This window comes from Artibeus jamaicensis, unplaced genomic scaffold, assembly GCF_021234435.1.
Source record: "Artibeus jamaicensis isolate MK-2021 breed Jamaican fruit bat unplaced genomic scaffold, CSHL_Jam_final scaffold_461, whole genome shotgun sequence".
Classification (NCBI taxonomy): domain Eukaryota; kingdom Metazoa; phylum Chordata; class Mammalia; order Chiroptera; family Phyllostomidae; genus Artibeus; species Artibeus jamaicensis.
In genome coordinates, this window is record NW_026522045.1 from 16,362,470 (window position 1) to 16,368,211 (window position 5,742).

The following is a 5,742-nucleotide window of genomic DNA, read 5'->3' on the forward strand; positions in this document are numbered from 1 at the left end:
ACAAGTTCTGGTATGCACCATCCCTGCGGCTTTGGGTATGAGCACTTGGCCCCCTTTGCTGCTGCTAGTGCATTAGATTGTGCAGAGGGGTGAGGTGTATTCTGCCCTCGGAGCTGGGGGTATGAGCACTTGGCCTCAGCTGCTACAGCAGGAGTGTAGTTGCGGGGTGGTGGTGTCAACACATGCTGGCCTCTGTTGTTGAAGTAGCAGCTGTGGCAGCTAAGGGGGGGGGCAGCTGGGTTGGTGGCACACTGGTAGGACACCCTCTGCCACTGTGGCTGGGGGTAGAGGCACAGTCGCAGTCCTGACAGCACAGGTGGGCCCATGGCTGAGGCTGTGAAGGCTGCAGGGGTGCAGCCGGGGGAGGCAGGAGTGGTTTCTTGAGAAGAATTCCCTAAACTGAGTGCCTGCCGAGTGCCTCTTTTTTATTCTTTTTGAAAAATTCCTCCTATTCCAGCCTGGTGCTCCAAACAAGGGCCTGGACTCTCACACATCCCAACTCTCCAACCAGACTGGAGACTATCTGGGTCAGGGTCCATCACAGCCTAACTCTTCCCAGCTAGCATCCACAGTCTCAGTGGGTGCACAATGCCTCTGTGTCTTTGCCACACCATCCTTATTCTTCAAGCATCCAGGTGCTGTTCAAAACTTGTTTGGCAGGGGAAAGAGCCATTGACCTGGCTTTCTCCCAAGAATCCTCTGGCAGGCCTGGGAGGTGCTAGCTTTGGGGCTGCAGTCACCCTGGTCCCCATGCTGGTCCCAGGGACCTTATTGTCCCAAAGCACTCTCCTTACCATCTGGTTTTCCAATATCCTCTACAGTTTTGACCTCCAATCTCCTTATATGCTGGGATACCATTAACTGTTCACTCTATTCCTCAGAAGATCGGCTAGGTGTTCCACCCATGAACAGGGGGAAATGGACTCCTCTCCCACTATCTCACCACCTTCTTCCTTCTGGAACTGCCTTTTGACCTGGCAATTCCACTGATGAGAATATATCCTAAGAATCAAAAAATAACAATTCAAAAGTACCTATGCACCCCAATGTTCATAGCAGCACAATTTACCACAGTCAGGTGCTGGAAGCAACCTACCATAAGTGCCCATCAGTAAGTGAATGGATAAAAAAACTATGGTACATTTATATGATGAAATACTACACAGCAGAAAGAGAGGGGGGCTCCTACCCTTTGTGACAACATGGATGAAGCTGGAGAGCATTATGCTACGTGAAATAAGCCAGGAGGTGAAAGACAAATACCATATGATCTCACCTATAAGAATAACCTAATCAACAAAACAAACAATCAGGCAAAATGTAACCAAAGACGTTGAAATGAAGAACAAACTGAGAGTAACCCATTGAGAGGTGGGAGGTAATAATGGGAAAATGGGGAAGGATTAACAGGAAAATGTGTAAAGGACACATGGACAAAGCTGAAATGGGTAGGATCAAGGGTGGGACAGGGGGATGGCTTCAGTCAGAGTAGTAGTCAGGGGAAAGTAGACACAACTCTACTTGAATAATAATAAAAATGAGAGAAAATTATATATATATATATATATATATATATATATATATATATATATATATATTTGTGTGAAAATAGGTAATAACATACTGCATTGTGAGGAACAGGGAGAACATACAATGGAATTTCAGCTCATATGAACTTCGGAGGTCAAAATTGTAGAGGATGTTGAAAAATGGATGTAAGGAGAGTGCATTGGGACAGTAAGGTCCATGGGACCTGTGCAGGCACCAAGGGTGCTGTGCTCCCCAGCCAGGCAACTACCACCATGATTGGCAGAAGCCACAGGATCTTTGGAAGAGAACCGGATCAGCAGCTCCCTCCCCCACCAAAACAGGGAAGACAAAGTGGCTCTACCAAGAGAGTACTGGATGCTTGGAGTTGCTGAGGGGAATAAAGATACAGTGGGAGATGCACAGAGGTGGTATTCACCGGCTGGGTCTGTGGAAGCTGACTAGGTCATTACCAGAGAAATTGAGGCGTGGGTGACACCTGGAAAAGAGAGAAGAATTAGGCTTTGTCTGACCCTGCCCCAAATAGTCTACTGTATGGTTAGAAAGTTGGGCTAAGTGAAAAGCTGGGTGCTTGTTAAGAATGGTGGGTTTAAATAAGTAGATTTCACTTAAAGAAAAAAAGGCTCTCAGCTGCCGATTAAGGAACTCTTGACCATCCACTGGCTCACATGGCTGCTGGCTCACATCCACTTGTTCACAGGGTGGCTGGCTCAAGCAGCAGTGGGGTCGCCCAGTGGCAGGCTCACATGGCAGCTAGATAGCAAAGAGGAAGGAGGTGTCAGGTCACAAGGACTTTTCAGAGGAAGGCAGCAGGGCTCAGGGAGTTACCAGTCCCCAGAGAGACTTAATTTAGTGGGGGAGCTGAACTGCCCCGAAGAGACTTTGAAAGTGCTCAACACCCAGGCCAGCAAAGAAGGAAGAGATGGAGTGTAAGTTGCCCCAAATCAGTATACCTAATCTGAGGCACAACTAGTGGATTAAAGGTGCCAGCATGGCGCAAATGGACATTGGGGACCCAACAGTACACAGAAGTCCTGAGCTGGAGATTTGGTAATTTTCAGTATTGCATCCCAGACCTGGCCCCCATCCTCCAAAAACCACAGGAAGGTAGAAAAGGTAAGCCCAGCCAACACTTCCTGGAGCATCCAAGAAGACCAGCAGAACTAGCTAGACAGGTTTAAAGTCAGCAGAAGCCTTTTTTTCTTTTCCCCCTCCACCCACACCACCCACCCCAAGTTTGAGACAATAGGACCTGAAACTTTGAAAGAGCCTGAAATACATCCAGGGAGGGAACACAAGGCTAAAACCAAGAACTGAGCAACTGAAACAAATTATACTTTGCTATGCCATAGAACTTGCATTTTATTGTTTATTTATATTGTTTTCACTATTTTTACTTTATTCTTTTAAATTTTATTTAGATATTTTTCAAGTACAGTTTTTTGTTATTTCTCCCATCACAGCACCCCCCGCCCAATGCTCCCCACCTCCCTCCCATTTGCTTCCCTTCAGTCCTCCTCCCTGTGTCCTTCATACTTGTTCCTCCAAATCCCTCCCCTTTTCTCCCCTTAACTTCCCTTCCCTTTCCCCTCTGGTCACTGTCCCCTTGTTCTCTATTTCACTGTCTTGGTTTTTATTCTGCTTGCTTGTGTGTTTTGTTTAGCTTCCTGTTAAAGGTGAGATCATATGGTATTTGTCTTTAAACACCTGGCCTATTTCACTCAGCATAATGCTTTCCAGTTCCATCCATGTTGTTGCAAAGGGTAGTAGCTCCTTCTTTCTCTCTGCTGCATAGAATTCCATTGTGTATATGTACCACCATTTCTTGATCCATTCAGTTACTGACAGGCACCTAGGTTGCTTCTATCTCTTGGCTATTGTATGTGCTACTATGAACATTGTGGTGCATAGGTTCTTTGAAATTGATATTTTAGGATTCTTGGGATATAATCACAGCGGTGGAATTGCTAGGTCAAAAGGCAGGTCGATTTTTATTTTTCTGAGAAAATTCCATACTGTTTTCCATAATGGTTCTACCAGTCTGCAATCCCACCAACAGTGAACTGAGAACCCCCTTTCCCCAGAACCTCTCCAACATTTGTTGTTTGTTGCTTTGTTTCTGATAACCATCCTGACTGGTGAAAAGTGGTATCTCATTGTGGTTTTAATTTGCCTCTCTCTGCTAGTTAGCGATATTGAGCATTTCTTCACGTGTCCCTGGATATTCTGTATGTCCTCTTTGGAGAAGTGTCTGTTCAAATCCTTTTCCCATTTTTTAATTGGGTTAGATGTCTTCTTAGAGTGGAGTCTTGTAAGTTCTTCGTATATTTTGGAGATTAAACCTTTGTCTGAGGTATCATTGGCAAATATGTTTTCCCATAAAGTTGATTGTCTTTTTAATTTAATACTGTTTTCTTTAGCCATGCAGAAGCTTTTCATTTTGATGAGATCCCATTTGTTTATTCTTTCCTTTATATTCCTTGCTCTATGGGACATATCAGTAAAAGTGTTGCTGCGTGGAATATCTGAGATTTTCTTGCCAATGTTCTCCTCTAGGACTTTAATGGTGTCATGGCTTATATTTAAGTCTTTTATCCACCTTGAATTTATTTTGGTGTATGGTGTAAGTTGGTGCTCAAGTTTCATTTTTTTTCACGTAGCTGTCCAGTACTCCCAACACCATTTGTTGAAGAGGCTATCTTTACTCCATTTTATCTTACTGCCCCCTTAGTCAAATACTAATTGACTGTAGAGAGTCGGGTTGATTTCTGGGCTCTCTGTTCTGTTCCATTGGTCTATCTGCCTGTTTTGATGCCAGTACCAGGCTGTTTTGATTGCAGTGGCCTTGTAATACAGTTTGATATCAGGTATTGTGATCCCTCCTACTTTGTTCTTCTTTCTCAAAAGTGCAGCTGCTATTCAGGCTCCTTTATGGTTCCATATAAATTTTTGAAGTGTTTGTTCTATGTCTGTGAAATATGCCATTGGTACTTTAATAGGTATTGGATTGAATCTGTAAATTCCTTTGGGTTGTATGGACATTTTGATGATGTTAATTCTTCCAATCCATGAACAAGGTATATGTTTCCATTTGTTTGTGTCTTACTTGGTTTCTTTCTTCAGTGTGGTGTAGTTTTCTGCATACAGGTCTTTTACCTCTTTGGTTAGGTTTATCCCCAGATATTTTATTTTTGTTTTTGCTATATCAAATGGGATTTTTTCCTTGATTTCTGCTTCTCCTGATTCATTGTTGGTATACAAATATAACTTTGATTTCTGGATATTGACTTTGTATCCTGCTGTTTTGCCAAATTCATTAATTAATTCGAGCATTTTTTGGGTAGAGTATATAGGATTTTCCATATACACTATCATGTCATCTGCAAACAGTGACAGTTTTGTTTCCTCCTTTCCTATTTGGATGCCTTTTATTTCCTTTTTCCTGCCTGATTGCTGAGGCCAAAACTTCCAAAACTATATTGAATATAAATGGTGAAATTGGACATCCTTGTCTTGTTCCTTATCTTAGTATAAAAGCTTTTAGTTTTTGCTCATTGAGTATGATATTGGCTGTAGGTCTCTCATATATGGTCTTTATTATATTGAGGAATAGTCCCTCTATTCCCACTTTGCTGAGTGTTTTTTATCATAAATGGGTGTTGTACCTTATCAAAAGCTTTTTGTGTATCTATTGATATGTTCACGTGGTTTTTGTCTTTGTTTTGTTTATGTGATGAATTACATTTACTGATTTGTGAATGTTGAACAATGCTTGCATCCCTGGGATGAATCCCACTTGGTCATGATGTATAATCTTTTGTATATATTGTTGAATGTGATTTTCCAATATTTTGATGAGGATTTTAGTCTCTGTGTTCATCAACAATATTGGCCTGAAGTTTTCTTTCTTTGTGGTATCTCTATCTGGTTTTGGAATTAGGATGATGCTGGCTTCATAAAAGGAGTTTGGGAGTTTTCCATCCTTTTGGATTTTTTGGGAAGTCTGTGGAGAATAGGGGTTAGCTCTTCCTTAAATGCTTTGTAGAATTCTCCCGTGAAACCATCCGGTCCAGGGCTTTTGTGTGATGGGAGTTTTTTGATTACTGCTTAAATTTCTTTTGCTATTATTGGCATATTCAGGTTTTCTACTTCTTTTTCATTGAGTTTTGGGAGATTATATTTTTCTAGAAATGT